Consider the following 21,266-nt stretch of genomic DNA (forward strand, 5'->3'; position numbering starts at 1 on the left):
CGAGGAGAAAAAAAAGATATGCAATTGCTAAAATATTTCATTATATACCTCCCAATGTATAGAGGTGATGGCCACGCTGGAAGCACAAACCAGACCAGTTTCATGATCAATGAGTCTATTGTATTACAAGTCATTACCATGAAGTACAGTGAAACAAGGACCTTAGCCCAGGCCTCCCAGCCGATAAACACTAAAACAGCAAATAGTGGCTGTAAGTAAGGTACAACATGCTGAAACTCTGAGATCAAGCGCAGCAAGTCTGAGAGCCAAATAATCACCATTGTGACGAGTAGTAACAATGAATGCTTATCACAAATATGATTAGATGCACTCTGGTCAGATCTGTTGTTATCTCAACCCTTCGTGCCCCACCTTGGGCGCCAAAAAGAACTGTCATGGTTTGAGCCCAGCCAGTAACTCAGAACCACACAGCCGCTCGCTCACTCCCCCCCTTCTTCCTCCCCCTGCTCCCGGAGGGATGGGGAGGAGAATCGGAAGAATGTAACTCCCATGGGTTGAGATAAGAGCAGTCCCGCAACTAAGGTGTAATACAAAACCACTACTGCTACCACCAATGATAATAACGATTAGTGAAATAACAAGGGGAGAGGATACAATTGCTCACCACCCGCCGACCGATACCCAGCCCGACCCGAGCAGTGATCTGTGCCTTCCGGGTAACTCCCCCCGGTTTATATACTGGGCATGACGTGCTGTGGTATGGAATACCCCTTTGGCTAGTTTGGGTCAGGTGTCCTGTCTCTGCTTCCTCCCAGCTTCCCCTTCTCCCTGGCAAAGCATGAGACTGAGAAAGTCCTTGGTTGGAATAAACATTACTTAGCAACAACTAAAAACATCAGTGTTATCAGCGTTGTTCCCAGGCTGAAAGTTAAAACACACAGCACTGCACCAGCTACTAAGAAGGAGAAAAATGACTGCTATAGCTGGACCCAGGACACTGATTTATAGAACTGAGCTCCTAAATATTTATCTTTATTCTTAAATTATGTCTGACTGTGCTTAACAAAAACAACTTTAAAATCTGTGAGAGGTGGCCATTGTGAGGGCTCCTAACATCAGAATTTCATGTTCTGCTTATAGTCACTCACTACAGTGCTCAGAGTCTTAAGGTGCAGCTTTGGAGCTGATAAATGGGCCAGGTGGCTTAGAGAGCTGTCTCGTCACTCCACCTAACATGCACACTCTATCCATCTGTAGCATTTCAGTTCCCTTTGAAACTGAAACTAAACCTGCTTTACACCACAGCATCAAATTTCTCAGCCAACCAGCTATTATCTTTGTGGTCTGATTTAGCTGCTGTGGAATAATTACTGAACATGATTTAGAAATTAAACTTATATTTGAAAATGTAGCATTGTTCACACATAACGGAAAGGTATAAAACTAAACAGACTTTCAGGGTAAGATGCGGCTGCACCTGGTATGCAAGGCATTCACCCCACAGTGGTTCCCTTGGCAACGTTGCTTGACAGAGGATGGGGCGGAGTGGAGATTCCATGACCAAGCTCTGTCATAACACAAGCAGAGATAGGAACTAGGTGGTACTAAAAACTGATAAGGACTAGTAAGCTGCATACTTGTATCCTGGGTTCAGCTATAGCAGTCATTTTTCTCCTTCTTAGTAGCTGGTGCAGTGCTGTGTTTTTTAACTTTCAGCCTGGGAACAACGCTGATAACACTGATGTTTTTAGTTGTTGCTAAGTAATGTTTATTCTGACCAAGGACTTTCTCAGTCTCATGCTTTGCCAGGGAGGAGGAGAAGCCGGGAGGAAGCAGAGACAGGACACCTGACCCAAACTAGCCAAAGGGGTATTCCATACCACAGCACGTCATGCCCAGTATATAAACCGGGGGGAGTTACCCGGAAGGCACAGATCACTGCTCGGGTCGGGCTGGGTATCGGTCGGTGGGTGGTGAGCAATTTTATAGAATCATAGAATCATAGAATCGTAAGGGTTGGAAAGGACCTTAAGATCATCTAGTTCCAACCCCCCTGCCATGGGCAGGGACACCTTGCCCTAAACCATGTGGCTCAAGGCTCTGTCCAACCTGGCCTTGAACACCGCCAGGGATGGAGCATCCACAACCTCCCTGGGCAACCCATTCCAGTGCTTCACCACCCTCACTGTAGTTACCCGGAAGGCACAGATCACTGCTCGGGTCGGGCTGGGTATCGGTCGGCGGGTGGTGAGCAATTGTATCCTCTCCCCTTGTTATTTCACTAATCATTATTATCATTGGTGGTAGCAGTAGTGGTTTTGTATTACACCTTAGTTGCGGGACTGCTCTTATCTCAACCCATGGGAGTTACATTCTTCCGATTCTCTTCCCCATCCCTCCAGGAGCGGGAGGAGGAAGAAGGGGGGGAGTGAGCGAGCGGCTGTGTGGTTCTGAGTTACTGGCTGGGCTCAAGCCACGACAATCAGTAAATTTCCTTCCTTTTTCTTTTGTATGCTTTCTGTTTTCGGACACTTGCTTTTGTCTCTTCCCTAGCTCAGACACCTTTTTGAGTAAGTCAACTCACTAAAACAACAGGAAACTTTGCAGCTCTTGTTCTCTTTTTCCTGCTGGGTGAATTGACTCAGCTCATAGAGATATCCAGCAGGTGCCAGAGCTGGTGCAGTCTAAGCAGTGGGAGGGCACCATCAGAACTGGGAAGCGGGACCTTCTTGTTTCCATGGCCAAGAGCTGTTGGATTAGATCTCTGCTTCCTTGGCCAGATAGGTGAGCTGTTGTCTGTGCTGGGAGAGCTGAGAGGAGGAGGCCTGGAACTTACTTACCGATAACCCCATCCAATACCCTTAGCTAAAAGTGGATGGATGTCATGCAGGCCTCATTATCAAGGTAATATCTATAATTAGAGAAATGAGTCCTCAATATTCAGAAAGATGGGAGGATTCCAATTAAAAAAAAATTAAAAAAAATCCATGTTTTCTTCTTAGACCTTCAAGTATGTTTGCTACCATGGCATACTGGTTCACTGGCATTCAGCCGATTTCAAAAAACCATAAAAGATATGTTTTGCTGGGTCTCCAGAGACTTCAAGGAAAAAAAGGGAAATATCACATCCAAGCAAAATGAAGGAGTCAGTAAATAGATGCTTACAAAAACCACCCAAACCAAATAAAAAAACAAACCAAAAACCTTCAGAAAGCAGTACAACATCAGCTACAGCATGGGCACCGGTAATCTTTCTGGGAGCTGAAGCAAAGAAATGTCTAGGAAAGTTCTGGAAGGAAACTGATAAAAGTAATTTGGAAAAAAAATAAAAAATTTAGAGTTATTAAAATGGACTTATTCACCTGGTTGAAGGTGCAAAGAACGACTGCCTATAATGAGGGCCTGTGATTAGGTAGTCCAGGTAACAGGTACTGGGATAAACAATATATAACCTTTAAGAGTCTCACAGTAGAAGACTGCTGACATTTGATAGCTTCTCAGTGCCCTTTGTGAAATGAGCTCCTGGTTACAGTCTATTTCTAGCCCTCTGTGATTGTTTACAAAGTCCTGGTATCACTGTGGCATCTGAATGCCAAGCAAAGTTTAAAGCTCACTAAGAATGGCCTGTTCAGTTCTCTGCCCTGCCTTCAGGAGTAATTCAATCTTCAAGTTACCAGTGCAAGTGCCTCCAAATATATTAGTATGATACACCCCACCAGAACTGTGATTGTCCCAGAAAATCTTGAGACACTGCTGTTGCCTGAACTGTGTATGTGATGAAGATTTAAAATACCTAAAAATCTTACATCTAAACATCTAAAATATTATGGGGGGAAAAAAGGCCTCCAACAACATCTTATGTATGAAAGGTCCAAGTCCAAAAGCTTACCCAAAGTAACTTCATATTCATTCCTTGTAGTGGACAGCAAGGGCTTATAGGTCTTGAAGCTGTCTGTGAAGAATTCAAAGACCTCTCAGTAGGGCTGAGAGAAGAAAACAAGCTTGAGAAAACATTCAGTGGCCCATTTTTCAGAATTCAGAGATAGCTGTTTTGTCTGACGCAAATGGCATGTAATGACAGTAAAGATAATTGCAAAAATACTGCTAACACAATGCACTTTGTCTCTCCATCTCTGGTCTGCCATCCCAAATCCTCACATGAAGGTGGAGTTCTCTCCGCTGTTGATGTGCACCACAGCATGATGGAGAGCAAAGAGAAGCTTTAATCAAGTCTGTCAGGGCACAGCTACAAAATGAAAATGACACGCATCAGATGGAGCTGATTGGAATTCAAGTTACAATATGGATGTAACAATATTGTTGTTAAAGATATGTAACAAGATCCTATTGCTGCTTTTGTTGCCTATTTTGTGAAGTTCAATGGCACAGCAGAGAGTGTCTCTCTGCAGATGTCCTCCTCAGCAGAATAAAACTTGTTCAGAGAGGATAGTCAAACTCCTGGGTTGTATCTAGGAGTCGTGGTTTGAGCCCAGCCGGTAACTCAGAACCACACAGCCGCTCGCTCACTCCCCCCCTTCTTCCTCCCCTCTGCTCCCGGAGGGATGGGGAGGAGAATCGGAAGAATGTAACTCCCACGGGTTGAGATAAGAGCAGTCCCGCAACTAAGGTGTAATACAAAACTACTACTGCTACCACCAATGATAATAATGATTAGTGAAATAACAAGGGGAGAGGATACAATTGCTCACCACCTGCCGACTGATACCCAGCCCGACCCGAGCAGCGATCTGTGCCTTCCGGGTAACTCCCCCCGGTTTATATACTGGGCATGACATGCTGTGGTATGGAATACCCCTTTGGCTAGTTTGGGTCAGGTGTCCTGTCTCTGTTTCCTCCCGGCTTCCCCTCCTCCCTGGCAAAGCATGAGACTGAGAAAGTCCTTGGTCAGAATAAACATTACTTAGCAACAACTAAAAACATCAGTGTTATCAGCGTTGTTCCCAGGCTGAAAGTTAAAACACACAGCACTGCACCAGCTACTAAGAAGGAGCAAAATGACTGCTATAGCTGAACCCAGGACACTAGGCCATGCAAAGACTTCACTAGCAGTAAGTAATGTTCCCCCTGAGTGTACCTCATTATTAAATACAACAAAAACAAAACCTGTCATGTAAGACAGTAAAAAAAATTTCCAAAGCATAAACACATTTATGAAACCTCTGCTTTCTCTCACTGTTTCCTTCCATTCTTCTTCCATCTACCACTTTCCCTGTCACTACAGGATTCCTTTGGAATGAGAATTTGAATGAATTAGCACAGAGAAAATCAAATGCAAACTTCCCATAAATGCTCTGTCAGGATATGACAAAAGCAGGAGTACCCACTCCTATCAGTGTTTTAAATTAAAGTGGTGATTCTCAATGTCTCCATGAGGTGTGTTCTCAAACACTCACAACAAACCTACCAGGATCAGGCCCATTAGAAACTAAGAATGTTGGGGATCCTGATTAGGCTCAGGCAAAAGAAAGCCTCTTCTTGTCACATGCAGAAATCTAACTTCAGAAAGGAGAGGTTTTGCAGTGAAAATTTGGGAACCTGCACCCTTGCTGCTTGATAGGTTTAGGCAGGAATCTCCAGGAGTTTAGCATGTAAATTGTTTTACATCCACTTTAGATTATCATGTCTTCTGAAGACTTGGGCTTTGATTTGAAAATGGAAACTGTTATAGAAGTTGTGGAGTACATGAGATGATGTAAACAACCCAACAACATGCAAACATCAGCAACCCAATATATAAATAAACTGATTGCTGTGCAAGTTCTCTAGTCTGAGCTGCAAGCCCACTTATTCAATACTACCTACTTTTCTCATCTCCTTTTTCCTTTGGATAGCAAATTTAAGTACTCATCTCAGCACTTCATTACAAGTCAAGAGAACCTTGTATCAGACCTGTGATTTCAGTTTCTGGGAGTTCTCTTTAGTCCAATCAAGAGCCTGCAGCTCCTTCTTTAAGTAGGACTCCATTTGCTCCAAGAATGGTGGCTTTGGAATGGTGAGAAGGGCCTGTTTATTGCTGCAGAGACACAGGGAAAGAATGGATGCATGGACTTAAGTGTGCCCTATACATAAGAATGAACTCATAATAAACCAGCTCAAGGATCTTGGTTTTCTTCCTACTGCCCTCTTTTTTTTTTTTTTTTTTACTGTAGTACATATATATTCTCTCAGGTAAGGGAAAAATCATATAGCATACAATGGACAATTTAAAATTCCTTGATGGAGTGGGAAGCTATTCAAGACATCCTGCTATTACTACCTCTTGATTTAAGAACTTCATAATGGGTTTTGGTATAAAAAGCCAGGTGAGTGAGTTCTCTGTATGAGAAGAGAATAGATACTAATTATGTATAGTTAGTAGATACTATTTATTGGGTCAAGGAAAACAGCTGTTTGAAAAGAGAACTGATAATATACTAAGTTTCAGGAGGTTCTAGATCCCTTAGGAACATCAGAAGGTTCTAGACTAAGTGTCCCTTTGCTGGATTTTGTTATCATTACCATATGATATTATGGTTTGGGTTGGAAGGGACCTTAAAGCTCATCCAGTTCCAACCCCCTGCCACAGGCAGGGACACCTTCCACTAGAGCAGGTTGCTCCAAGCCCCGTCCAACCTGGCCTTGAACACTGCCAGGAATGGGACAGCCTTCTGTGCATGTTTCCTATTACAACCAGCTAGAATTAAAACTAAAAAGTCCAACTATCCTTATTATATCATCCACAGAGGTGTCCTGCTGTCTGTCAGAGCCCTGAGTGCACCAGCCTCTACAACCTTTTCCCCTACTCCTCAGGGTTTGGGTGCCTTTGCTCAAGGGGAGCTGGGACCCCACAGGGTGACAGCAAGGAAATCAGGGAGTGGGTCACAATGCCACAGGACTTGAACAAGAACAGCAGAGCAGGTCCCTTGATGGTAGCCTGGGTCACCCCGTAGTTCAGTGACGGTCAGGCAAGTCTGCAATGATGAAGAAGGTCCGATGTCACCTGGGATGTCAAATCAGCAGGCTAGGATCAGTGAGGTATGAGACACCTGAGCGAAAGCTTCTCAAATCTCTCTCTCACACAGTTCTTTCCACAGCACCTGATCCCAGGTTATCCAGCTGTGCTGTATCAAAACCAGTCTTGAGCCCAGGCACCCAAGAGCCTAGGACTGGAGAAGAGCTCGCAGAGCCTGTTGGTGCACTCAGGGCCCTGACAGGATCCTGTATAATGTTGGTCAATGAATCACTAAATGATAGCATGGAATGGTGATGCTTATACTAAGCATGACTCACTATTACATAAATCATAGAATCATAGAATCATAGAATCGCAAGGGTTGGAAAGGACCTTAAGATCATCTAGTTCCAACCCCCCTGCCATGGGCAGGGACACCTTGCCCTAAACCACGTGGTCCAAGGCTCTGTCCAATCTGGCCTTGAACACCGCCAGGGATGGAGCATCCACAACCTCCCTGGGCAACCCATTCCAGTGCTTCACCACCCTCACAGTAAAGAACTTCTTCCTTATATCTAATCTAAACTTCCCCTGTTTAAGTTTGAACCCATTACCCCTTGTCCTACCACTACAGTCCCTAAGGAAGAGTCCCTCCCCAGCATCCTTGTAGACCCCCTTCAGATACTGGAAGGCTGCTAGGAGGTCTCCACACAGCCTTCTCTTCTCCAGGCTGAACAGCCCCAACTCTCTCAGCCTGTCTTCATACGGGAGGTGCTCCAGCCCCCTTATCATCCTCGTGGCCCTCCTCTGGACACGCTCCAACAGCTCCATGTCCTTTTTATGTTGAGGACACCAGAACTGTACGCAGTACTCCAAGTGAGGTCTCACAAGAGCAGAGTAGAGGGGCAGGATCACCTCCTTTGACCTGCTGGTCACGCTGCTTTTGATGCAGCCCATACTTGACATCTCCTACAGAGCTACTAGTTGGAACCAACAGTGTCTTCTCTGTTATGCTGAACGCTTGTGGGGTTACCCAACATCATTGTTCTCTCTAACACTGGAGGAGGTTCTGCTTTGTAAGGTCTTAGTTTTCAAAAACCTTCCAGCAATCCTGGTGACTTAACCAGTAGTACAGGCTAAGCTTACCTAGACTGTCTCTCCTTTGGGGTACAGCAGGGTTTGTGATTCCTTAGCACCATCTGTCCAGATGCAAATGCAGGCCATATGGACCAAAGGCCTTTAGTCAAAAGCTGAATGATCAAAAGGAGAGAATCATTTTGTTGTAGCTGGCACTACAAAGAGCCAAAATCCAGAATCAGTACAACTGCCTATGAAAGATAAGGGCTGTACTCTGAAACTCTTCTCAGACGCGACTGACCACACCTAAAAACCAAGTAAACTTTTTTTGCTCTTTGAAGAAATCATCTCCCCAGACTAGAAACCCTTTGTTACACACCACTGAACAATCCCCTGGTAGCTATTGTTCATGCTGCCTAGATTACATGATTGTAGGAAAGTGTTCACATCTTTGGGTGCAAAATGATTTCTTGGTCTACACTGGGACCACTGGAAAATAAAGCATCACATAACCAACTAGATGAGGGGATTGACGGCACGGACTCCGAAGAAAGATCGAAGACCTAGTTTATTTTACCGTTACACTTTTATACCTTCAATTAACAAGGAAGTTAGTCTTGGCAAAAGCTCATTGGTTAACATCATCTGTTCACGCGCCTATGCTAGACATCTTATTGGCTACACTCTACTGTTCACGCGGCATTAGCTAATCCTATACAGCTATAGTTAGTCATGATGACTTGGCATCTTCTCGTCGTTACTTCCTTCTTGATCTGGGTCCATCCTGTTCACGTCCCTCTTTTATATCCCTTGGCCTTCTCTGGTCAGCTCCACATAATCATGTCCTCCTGCTTCATCCAAGAATGTCCCCACAATTCCCCCTGTTTTGTTTTCAACACGGACCAGGTTGATGGCCTGAATGTGTTTTTGAATCATGTTTTGAACACATTGTAATATACAAGGAATTATCATGATCATACTCAAAACTAAAATCAATAACATTCCTCCTCAGATGATTATTTCCTGTAACCAACCAGTGATACCCCAATTCCCCAACAGGTCTCGCAACCAATCATCTCCACTATGTCGTTTGAGTTCTTCTGACAATTCTTTCAATTGTTGCAGCTGTTTGTGAATTGACTCTGAATGGTCAGAGAGATTCATGCAACACATGCCCTCAAAATCTTCACAGCTGTGTCCATGAGCTAACAATAAAGTCTATGGCTGCTCTATTCTGAAGCGTCACATGCCTAATTGATCCTACATCTAAAGCAAGTTCCGATAACAAAAATGAAGTTAGGTTATTCTGTTTGGCCACTAAACATGAAAGTTTGTCAATGTTTCCTAGCGCCTTGGCTACTCCTATGTGAGGAGCAAATAGAGACATCAATACTCTTTCTGCCACGTTCCAGTTAATAACCTCTGAATTACAGTTTTCCCCATAGGTCTCTAGCGTTCTCTTTTTCCGAACCCTTTGGGTGGTGTTATTTAACAACTGGTGCATAGATGGGGCAAACGTGGTGAGTCTTCCTAAGGTACATGGTCCTCCTATTGGACAGGCAGGAATTCCTGGCCATGCCTGATCTCCCCATATTAGAAATATGCCCGGTGGTAATAATTTTGGCGTTGCTACTTTCGATGTTTCTACTATTTTTAATCGTTCACCACACCACCAAGTGGTATTATCATATCCATAATCACGTGGACTTACGTCTTGCATACCTGTATGGTTTATCCATTTCCCCATTCTATCTCTTCCTAGATACTGTATAAAAAAGTTCGTGACCAGGCCCTGTAGGGCACTTATCACATTTCCATTCCCCAGGAGGCTAAACCTCACACAACTATTATTGCCAGGGGTGGCCATGATATCAAGTTCTTCCGGGTCTGGGCCAGTGCGATTCAGTGCTGTAATCAGTGTTTGGATTCCAGTCGCATTTTTGGGCCCAGACAGGCAGCTCGTATCATTTACATAATCTTGAAAACTCTTCCAGTCTTGCAGGTCACCTAACCCTATTAGGCAGATGCGGAAAGGGTCACTGGGGGATGCCAAGGCCAAACAAAAGGATGATTGATTGGTTAAGTTCGCAAAGGTTACCCAAACATTTTGTCGAATGGTTACCAGCCACGGCTCAAGGGTCATAGGGCGACACGGATAACGAAGATTGTTCCCCCGAGGCCCTTTCCAACGCCAGTTTTACCCATTTTGCCGGGACCCACCGCATCCCTTGGACCTGTAGAGACACAAGCATAACCTCGGCCCCATGTTAATAGTTTCACGGGACCCTCCCAATCACCTTCCAGGATCAACAAGCTGATCTGCCCGACTATTTCCTTCAGCTAGTCCACCTATATTTTGATGACTACGAATGTGAGTTATGAAATAAGGTTGTTTTTGACTATTCAGCAGTTGTAAAAGGGTTAATAATAATGTATACAGTCTCTTATTTGTTACTTCTCTTAACATAGAACTTTCTAATCGTTTCACAATTCCAACTACATATAATGAATCAGATACTATATTGATTGACACACTGGGCCAATTCTGAAAAGCCCATATCACAGCAGATAATTCAAGAGTTTGCAAAGAGTCATTGTTTTCCCCTTGTAAAACATGGTCTGTCCAGACCCCTGATTCTTGCCACGTTACAGCAGCTCGCTTAGAACGTTTCCCTGCATCTGTAAATATTGTTATTCCTTCTACAGGGGTTTCGGAATTATAACTTATTTCTTCAAATTTTTGATCTTGCCAAATTGTAATCATTTTATGTGATGGATATTTGTTAGTGATTTGCGGGAGATAAATGGACAGCACACCAATCAATGTGATTAAATGCTGATGCTTTTATTGAGCCCGAATAGCTGGTTATATACCCTCTCTGAGTGTCCACGAGAACTTTATATGGTTCTGATTGGTTAAGCTTACTAAAACACGTGTATAGCAACCGTTCAGGATTGGTTCAAGCTCCTGGTTCACACGAATGCCTTATAAGTCCTTAATCCTGCCAAATTCCTTATTCCACATCCAGGAGTTGTTTTCCTCTCGAGATAACTTCCTCATTTCGTCGCCCCAAGTGTTCTTTCGTAACCTTGTCGCTAGGCCGCATCGCCTTACTCAATCCCTTGCTATCGACATGAGACCTGGATCGCTCATATGTCCATTTTGTTCCAAGTAATCCTCCACAAATCCCCCTTCTTTTCTTTGAGCGATCCACACACGTTTCATAGCACTGGTTACCATACGTTGGATACAGTGAAAAAGGCAGGGCAACAGTATTAAGATCGTTAGAATGACTATAAGCATCATCAGGCCACCTTTCGCTAAGGAGACCAACCAACCCTTCAGACCCCATCCATTTAACAAATCCTCCAACCAAGAGGCTTTCCCATCTTGATATACCATATGTAAAATCTTTGCGTGCTTCCATATTTCATTAACATCTCGCAACACCTTCCCTGATTGATCTATAAAACTACAACACGATTCGTTAAGCATAGTACATACTCTACCAGCTTGAGCTGTCAATAAGTCCAGGGCTCTCCTGTTCTGCAACACTATTCTTTTCAATGAATCTATTTCTTTTTGAATGCCAAAAAGGGCTTCTGCTGTGCGATTAGCGATAATCTCCATTTCCCCTGATATATTTGCTATTGCCATTTCTAATTGGACTATTCCCAGAGCGGGTAGTAAACCCTTACAAAACTGTGGAAACCAGTATTATATGTTATGAGTGGATTTGGTGTGCTGCTTTTCTTACAGCTAAATCCCCATATGCCTCGCACTATGCCGTGAAAACTGGTATGGTTGTATAATGTTAACGGTGGGGCTAGGATTCCCATAGTACACTGTCCCATCCAATTCCCCAGTAGCTGTTTTCTAGCCTTCTGATCACCACAGAGCCACCAATATCCATTTGGGAGATTACAAGTAGCATTGATTGCCAAGCTTGAATTAATGGTAGCGCGTCCCCAAAGGTAATCAGCCCATTGCCGAGTTCCTGTACCCGAAGTATAGTTTCCTGGCTTATTGGGGTCTGAGGAATGATCTATTTTCAGCTTTACAGCTGACCAATTTCCCAGTGACATATTGATTATTCCTAAATTCATCCCGCCTGTGGAATAATTGATATAAGGGATTGAAGCATTAATTAATTCCCAAACAAAGCTGGTTGACTCCATAGTTACATTGCTTTGCTTACACTGAGATGATGTATTTAATAGGCTATAGGGGTTAAGTTCCATCCAGTTACCCAAAGGGATTCCTAAGAGTGGTGCATTAAACTGTTCTACACTTCCACACACCCAGCAGTTCTTCACGTGTGTATAGTTAACAACTTTCTCTAGCAAATCTACATAGGCATTAGCTTCAAAAGCAGCATTAGCTAGCTGTAGCATTAACAGGGTTATAGATACAAAAAGCAGATTATTTGCGCTCATGGCCATGCCTTTTCCTACACCTCCAAGCAAAGCGCTTAGCACACCTTCGTTTAGTGCTCTTTCCCTGTTCAGGAAGAATCTGCCATACAAATGGTACCAACAGCGGTTTCGAGCACTCAACGTAAACGATCAGTATTCTCCTATCCTGCTCGAATATTTGTTTCTCTAAGTCTAGTGCCACTCAACCGCTGACAGCGGGAGTATCCTGGTTCTCCGCAGGTGATGCTGTCTCCTTCCACGGTCTCACCCACCGTGCTGGCACCCAACGGAGTCCTTCTCCTGTAAGCAAGCACATATATCCCCTACCAGTCATTTGCACTTCAACAGGTCCCTTCCATTGTCCTGTTTCTAAATCTTTGTACTGAACTAAAATTTTTTCTTTTCTTTCTAAACCAGATTTTAATACACTACTGTGAACAATCATTGGAGGTTCATCATGATCTCCTGCTAACCACAAGTAATTTAACACATACAATGCTTTAGCTATACATTCAGCTGGTCCCATACCATTCTCCCCCGTTTTTTGTTTTAAGAGCTGATTCTTTAAAGTTTGATATGCTCTTTCTACAATAGCTTGTCCTGTGGGAGAGTGGGGGATACCTGTAATATGTGATATACCCCATAGTTGGCAAAAGCATTGGAATGTTCGGGAAACATATGCGGGACCATTATCTGTTTTGATTGATAATGGTACCCCCATAACAGCAAAACAAACATAAAGATGTTTCATTATGTGTTGAGCAGTTTCCCCTGTTTGAGCCGTTGCCCAAATTACCATTGAAAAGGTGTCTACCATTACATGGACATATTTTAGTCTACCAAATTCCGGGATGTGTGTGACATCCATTTGCCATCGCTGTAGTGGTTTTAATCCTCGAGGGTTAACTCCCAAGCCAAGTCCGAAGCCTACTTTCTGGCAAGCAGGGCATGAGTTCACAATTCCTTGTGCATCGGCTTGAGTTAGGTGGAATTGTCGTCTTAACATTTTCGCACTTTGGTGAAAAAACTCGTGTGATAATCGTGCTTGTTCAAAGCTGTTAACTGGAGGTCCTGTCCATGCAGGAGCAACAAGCTGATCTGCCCGATTATTTCCTTCCGCTAGGCCACCTATATGTTGGTGACTGCGAATGTGAGTGATAAAATAAGGTTGTTTTTGATTATTCAGCAGTTGTAAAAGGGTTAATAATAATGTATATAATCTCTTATTTGATACTTCTCGTAACATGGAACTTTCTAATCGTTTCACAATACCAACAACATATAAGGAATCAGATACTATATTGATTGGTTCGTGATGCCAATTTTGAAAAGCCCATATCACAGCAGATAATTCAAGAGTTTGCAAAGAGTCATTGTTTCTTCCCTGTAGAACATAGTCTGTCCAGACTCCTGATTCTTGCCACGTTATAGCGGCTCGCTTAGAACGTTTCCCTGCATCTGTTGTAGGTAGTTAAGGTATGGCGGCCGGAAGATATCGCGATGTACGGAAAGAGAGAGCCCCTCCCTAGATACTCTCACAAGCCCCATAGCATGGAGAGGGGAATTGTGGGGCCAGGCTGGACAATACCATAAAAGGTAAAAATTGTTAACCTGCCCTCTGATTGGGTCAGCACAGGTACTTCCGTGTGGCCGAAAGGTATAAAACACCTGCTGTTGTTTAATAAAACGCTATTTGGTCATCCTCCATATTGGTGTCTGTGATCTTCTAGCCCTAAGCCAGGGGTTGGCTTAGTTCTGCAAGTCTTGGCTGAAGCAACGCAGCAACAATCTGTAAATATTGTTATACCTTCTACAGGGGTTTCGGAGTTATAACTCGTACCTTCAAAGTGTTGATCTTGTAAGACTGTAATCATTTTATGTGATGGATATTTGTTAGTAATCAATCCAGGGAATCCTGCGATAGCTATTTGTATTTCCTGTGAAACATGTATCATCCATTCCAAATATTCCTGTACTATAGGTACAAATATAACTCTTGGTTCTTGACCAGACATTTCGATAATTCTGGTTTGGCCCTTTATAAGGAGTTGACTAAGGGCCTCTGGTTTCGTTAAAACTGTCTTTTTTGGTTGTATGGACAAAAAAATCAATTCTAAAATGATTAACGGATTACAACGTTGTTCGATCCATTGCATAATTAATGCAAATGGATACAAGCGGCTGTTCGCTGAATTGATTATCATCAACATTATTGGGTGTCCACACACCAATCTTTGGGCATAACTATGTGCAATTTTTTGCGAGATTTTCTCTAAACTCGACTTTTGTTCATTGTCGAGCTGGCGAAATGCATTTGCTTGAGCTGAAGTTCCTAACAATTCTATGAGTGGTTTCAGGTCATCATTTGTAATCCCACATATACTCCTAACCCATTGAACATCTCCGACCAATTTTTGTGCATCTGACAATGTTCTGATATCCATTTTTAAGCTTATTTTCTGTGGTTTAACTGTGCTGTCTGTAATTATCCACCCAAGATATTGCCAAGTTATTGACATTGAATTTTTTCCGGGGCTAATTTTAGTCCTTTCGACTCTAAAATTTTCGTGACTCCTTGCAACACCTTTTGTTTGTCTAAATTTTTTCCAGCAATCAATATATCATCCATATAATGATATATTATCAAGGTATTAAACATTTTTCTCACAGGTTCCAATGCCCAGGCAACAAACATTTGACATATTGTTGGAGAATTTTTCATGCCTTGTGGCAAGACAATCCAATGATATCGTTTTGCCGTTTCAGCTTTGTTAACAGAAGGGACTGTAAAGGCAAACCGCTCTGCATCCTTTGGGTGCAGAGGGATCGTGAAAAAACAATCTTTCAGGTCAATTATAAGAAGTTCCCAGTTTTCGGGTAACATTACTGGTGAGGGTAACCCCGGCTGAAGGGCCCTTAAGTCATGCAACAAACGCCATTTCCCGTTCTTCTTTGAGATGGTAAAGATAGGCATGTTCCATGGACTAGTTGAACTTACTATGTGTCCGGCATTTAATTGTTCTTGAACAAGTTCTTGGACCTTTTGCAGCCGTTCTGTCTTTAGTGGCCATTGATCTACCCAAACTGGTTTATCGGTTTTCCAAGAGATTTTTATCAATGGCTGCTCTTGATCAATGGCCGCACCTAAAAAGGACGGGTGATCAATTTTGCTTTCATTTGGCATAATATATCCCTTCCTATCAAAGCAATTGGTATGTTCAGTACATAAGGACTTGTAGATACTGTGGCACCATCCGGAAAGCAAAACGATATCACCTCTTGACTTATGAATGTGGCTTGGACACCTCCAATACCAAATACACCTGAGTTTGAATTTACCAGAGGCCATTCTTTTGGCCATTTGGAGACTGGTATTATAGTAACATCCGTTCCAGTATCTATGATCATTTTGAATGTTATCGTTTTTCCATGAGGATGTTTGAGTTCTACTAGTTCCTCTGGTTTACTCTTTTGGATATCCAGTGCAAGCAAGACCTGAGGTTGTCCAGTAGATCCAAACCCTCCTTCTCTGCGCTTGAGGGGGTCAGCATGTGGTATTTGTGAATAAAATGGCACTAATTGAGCAATTTTGCTTCCGGCAGGAATGGATATTGGAGGCGCCAAGGTATAAATCATAATCTTAATGATTCCTGAATAGTCTGCATCTATGACTCCTGGTAATACAAAAATTCCTTGTCTGAACGTTGAAGATCGTCCTAATAACAAAGCACTTAATCCATGACCTAAAGGACCCCTCAAGTTTGAATCAACCAATTTCACTTCTTGTGTGGTGTGACATCTACTGCTGTTGCCATGTCCACTCCGGCACTTCATGAAGTGGCAGTGCGACAGCGGTCCAAGCACCCTGTACTTGTGTCATCGCGTGCAGGGTTTGTGCGCTGGGTTTCCAGTTTCCCTTACGTCTACATTCGTTTGTGTTATGACTTGACCTTTTACATTTTTCACACCACCTTGCTAGCGGTTTTTGATCTGGCCTATTTACTATTGGGGCCTTGCATTGCTTTTTAAAATGGCCCAGTTTCCCACAATTATAACATTTTTTATCCTGTTTTTTGCCTCCTGTCTTTTGTCCTTGTAACATTGGTCGAACTGCTGCCCCAACGGCAGCAGCTACATATGCAGCTTTATCTGCCTCTAACAGTCTTTCAGCTGCTTCAAGCATTTCTGTGGCAGTAGCCCCTCGTGGCAACATTCCTACTGCCCTTTTTGTTTTTTCATTAGCATTCTCACATGCTAATGTATCAATTAATTGCCCTTTTAATTCTGGTCCCAAATCAGGGTGATTCATAACTGCCTCATGTAATCGATCAATAAATTTGCCATATGGTTCTGTGCTTCCCTGTTTAATATTACTAAAGGATGGTGTACTTTGTCCTGGCAAATGTACACTTTGTAAAGCCTGATATGCTAACTGTTGAGATAATTGTAAAATTTCTGTTCGAAATTGTGCCTGAAATTCTGCTCATACAAATGGACCACTTCCCATTAACATTTGTGCTTGAACCCCATATAAAGGGTCTTGTGGTTGTCTAGTGGTCGCCGCAGCTTCTTCACAAAGAAGTTGCCACTTATGATAAAAATGCAGTTGCGCCGACGGTGGTAGGAGAGTTTGTATTACCATTCGAGTATCATAGGGTGTTAGCAAATTAGCAGTAAAAACATGTTGTAAGAGAGAGGTTGTTAATTGTGATTGCAGTCCATATTGCAAAATCGCGGATTTTGCCTCCCTTAAAATTTTCCAGTCTAAAGCAACCCATTGACCGCCCCCTCCCCCTACCCCCACGATAACGGGGAACGCTGAGGGGAGAAGCTGTCCGTCAATTACTGCGTCTCGAATAATTCCCCTCCAGCGAACAGCTGGATCATTACCCCCACTGCTTGCACCACACATCCCTTCCCCCAATGGGGCTGGTGGTAACGCCGGCCATGGCATCGGCGGTCCACTAGGTGGCGCGGTAGGATAAGGCGATGGTTGACAAGGCCCTGGAGAAAAGAAGGGGTTAGAATTATGAACCGGTGGTGGCTTATCTGTTCGAGAGATTTCGATTTCCTCTAGTTTTTTCAGTAATTCTTGGAGTTTTTTGTCACCTTGTCCAGCAAGGGTCTCTTTGTAGGGGAGTATTTCAGTTTCTAGTGGCGTTCCTGGCATGCTTCCCGGTGTTGAAGGCGGCAACGGTGGATATAGGTTGATATGTTGAGAAACTTGTGAGTCGTCTGTTTTCTCTTCCTCATGTCGCTCCTGCTTGTCTTCACTATCGGAGCCTAAGTCTGACTTTGGTCCTTCCTTTTCAGTGTTCTTTTCTCTCCGCTCCTCTAACTTCCTTTCTTGTGGTGACTTTATGCTTGGAGACGGAGGTGGCCGAGGTAAATTAAGTTGAGGGTCAGCTGGTGCAGGACCCGGTACCGAAAGGGGCGAAAATAATTCACTCGAGGCGGAACTAGTTGCTGGGGCTAGAGCGGCAAAGGCTGAGGCGGCAGCCGGCCGCCGGCCGTTCGCCTTTCATTTCTGCTAAAGTTTCTTTTATAAGTCGCCACAAGGTTGCCAGCTTGTGAGCTTCTTTCGACCCTTTGCTTATTTCTTCCCAAAGGGCAGTTCCTACACATTCCCAGGTGGACAGTTCGAAAGCTGCACCCACTCCGGGTATTAAATTTCTGTCCCGAGCCCATTTCAATAGGGCTTTTAGGGCACCATCATCATACGTTAACCCTCTCTTAGAAAGGATATGTTGGAGGAGCTTTACTACTGCTGCCTCTTCTTTGGACAGTGAGACTCCCATCTCCTCTCTGACCGCTCACCTGCTTCAGGCGAGTTTCCTCTGTAGTCTTCGTGACTGCAGTCACGGCTTCGCCTTCCTGGCAGCTTCGCTCTTCTAGCGGCTTCACGTCCTTCACGGTGTGGATCACAGAGTGCACTCTTTCAAACAGTTCCTGCTCACCCTCCTATTCAGCTGTCTTCATCGCTCAGTCAAAGCAACAGCAAGAGGGTCCCTGTTCGGGCACCATTTGCGGGAGATAAACGGACAGCATGACAACCAATATGATTAAATGCTGATGCTTTATTGAGCCCAGATAGCCGTTTATATATTCTCTCTGAGTGTCCATGCGAACCTTATATGATCCTGATTGGTTAAGCTTACTAATACACGCGCATAACTACTCTACATGATTGGTTCAAGCCTTTTGGTCATGCGAATGCCTTATACGTCCTTAAGCTTGCCAAGTTCCTTGTTCCACATCCGGGAGTTGTTTTTCTTAAGTCGACTTCCTCATTCTGCTGCCCCAAATGTCCTTTCAGTGACCTTGTCGTTAGGCCGCAATGCCTAACTCAAACTCTTGCTATTGACATGAGTCCTGGATCACTCATATGTCCATTTTGTTCCAAGTAATCCTCCACAAACCATAACTATTTCATTTGTAAAAATAAGTTTTCGACCAAAAGTGCTTTAAATAAGCTCGTTCAAGTCGTTGGACCACCCCTACTACGTAAATCGAATCAGATATAATGTTAATCAGAACATCGTTCCATCGTTTAAAAACTTCTGATACTGCTCTCAACTCAGCTATTTGTGGGGAACCTTGTGAATAGATTATTATTGATTTCCACTCACCGTTATTGTTCCAAACGATTGCGGCTTTACCTGTCTTCCCACTACTGTCTGTAAAAACAGTCGGTCCGTTTACTGGTATCTGACTATATTTAGGGCATTCCTCAATGCGTTCTTGTTGGACAAGAGTAAACAGTCGGTGACTATGAGAATGTATCTTAATATGCCCTCCAAAATTTGCAAGTGCCACCTGTAGTGGGAGGCTATTTTTAGACACCATTGTAGATAGGGTTCTGTGAGGGGAATAACAATAGTGTGTGGTTCGCTGCCTGATAAATCTATAATTCGATCTCTTCCTTTCATTATTAATTGTGCAAACATTTTTGGTCGGGTTATAATGGTTTTTGTGGGCTGATTCATTAGAAATACCCATTCCGATATTTTGAGAGGGTAGGGCTCATTTTGAGCCCATTGCATAATTACATCGACAGGTTGAAAATCATTATTTATGATTAACAATTCAATTGGTACACCAAATATCGCTCTGTGAGCCTGTCTCAGAGACAAGGCCTCATTGACCCTTTTTAACACCTGTTGGGCCTCCAGGGTCAACTCACAAGGGGCATTTAAATCTGTATCTCCTTTCAACAGTTCGAATAAGGGTTCTAATGTTTTGTTGTCAATGCCCAAAAGTGTTTGAACCCAATTAATGTTTCCCAATAAGATTTGTACATCATTCGGTGTCCGAATTTCTCCTTGAATCACCACCTTTTGAGGTTCTATTGTCTGGGTTAAGATCTTCCAGCCTAGATATTTCCAGGGTGGAGTAGATTGGATTTTTTCTGGTGCTATTTGTAGTTGTGAACGCTGTAATGTCATACACAGTTCTTCTTTAAATGTTGTTGGGTCTGTTTTTCCGGCTATTAAAATATCATCCATATAGTGATATATTAACAAATCTGGATGTCTTTGTTGAAACGGCGTTAATGCTTCATGTACATAGTTTTGACACATAGTGGGTGAATTCTTCATGCCCTGCAGTAACACTGTCCATTGATATCGGTGCATTGGTGTTTGTTTATTGATTGAGGGTATTGAAAAGGCAAATCATTCACTGTCCTCTGGATTAATCGGAATTGTAAAAAAAGTCTTTTAAATCTATTATTGATATGTTCCAGTCTTTGTAAATCATAGTGGGTGATGGAAGCCCTGGCTGGAGGGATCCCATATCTTCTAACACCTCGTTTATTCAGCGTAAGTCGTGTAGCAGCCTCCATTTTCCCGATTTTTTCAGAATCACAAATATAGGTGTGTTCCATGGGCTAGTAGATGGTTGGCTATGTCCTGCTTGTAACTGTTCTTGGATGAGCTGTTCTAAGATGGCAACCTTTTCTTTGGTCAACGGCCGCTGGTCTACCCAAACAGGTTTATTTGTTTTCCATTTTAGTTTGAGCATTGTTTGCCTGTCAGTGGCCTTTATTAAAAATTTTGGGGTTTTGTGGAAACAACACAGCCCATTTGGCCTAATACATCTCGTCCCAATAAATTTAGAGGGATTGGCACTACATAAGGTCTCGCCAGGCACTTTGGCCCATCAGGTGTCTGGAGAGTCACCATATGATGACTCTGTTTTGTGGCGGTGTTTCCTCCGACCCCCACAAGTGTTCCTTGGGGGTCAGATAGTGGCCAGGTTTTAGGCCAATCTCTTTCTGCAATAATGGTCACATCCGCACCGGTGTCGATTAACATTTCTATCCAAAACATCTGGTCTCCACAACATAACGTTACTCTTAGTTTGGGTTTGGTTTGTTGGATTTCTAATGCCCACATGATTTTTGCCTCTTGACCGGTGGAGCCAAAGCCTCCACTGCCTCGCCTAACTGGTTCCGATCGTGGAGTCTGGCTCTTAAAGGGAACCAGCTGGGCTATTCGTGTATTTTTTGGAATATGCACAGGGGGACTGGGAGTCCATATCATTGCTTTTATCTGACCTAAAAAGTCCGCATCGATTACTCTGGGTAATACAAAAACGCCCTGTAAGGTGATACTTGAACGTCCCAATAAGAGCGCACTCAGTGCATGTCCCAACAGTCCGTGCGCATTGAGCACCACCGTGTGGACTTGGGTTGAAACTAAAGTGATTTCTTCCACAGTGGTTACATCCACTCCGGCACTTCCACTAGTTTTTGGGGTGAGCTGATCCAGGCATCCGGAGGGTTGTTGTCTATTGAGGAAGGGTCTTTCACCATGTTCAGTGGCATTTGTGTCTTGGCACGACACTGATTCACGCTGCG

The 21,266-nt window shown here is 43.4% G+C and overlaps 1 pseudogene; it reads right to left on the reverse strand.

Annotated features, from left to right (window-relative positions):
- LOC115619223 overlaps window positions 1–21,266 on the reverse strand; it is a 45,124-nt pseudogene that overhangs the window by 23,279 nt on the left and 579 nt on the right.

Source organism: Strigops habroptila, chromosome W (assembly GCF_004027225.2).
Source record: "Strigops habroptila isolate Jane chromosome W, bStrHab1.2.pri, whole genome shotgun sequence".
NCBI lineage: Eukaryota > Metazoa > Chordata > Aves > Psittaciformes > Psittacidae > Strigops > Strigops habroptila.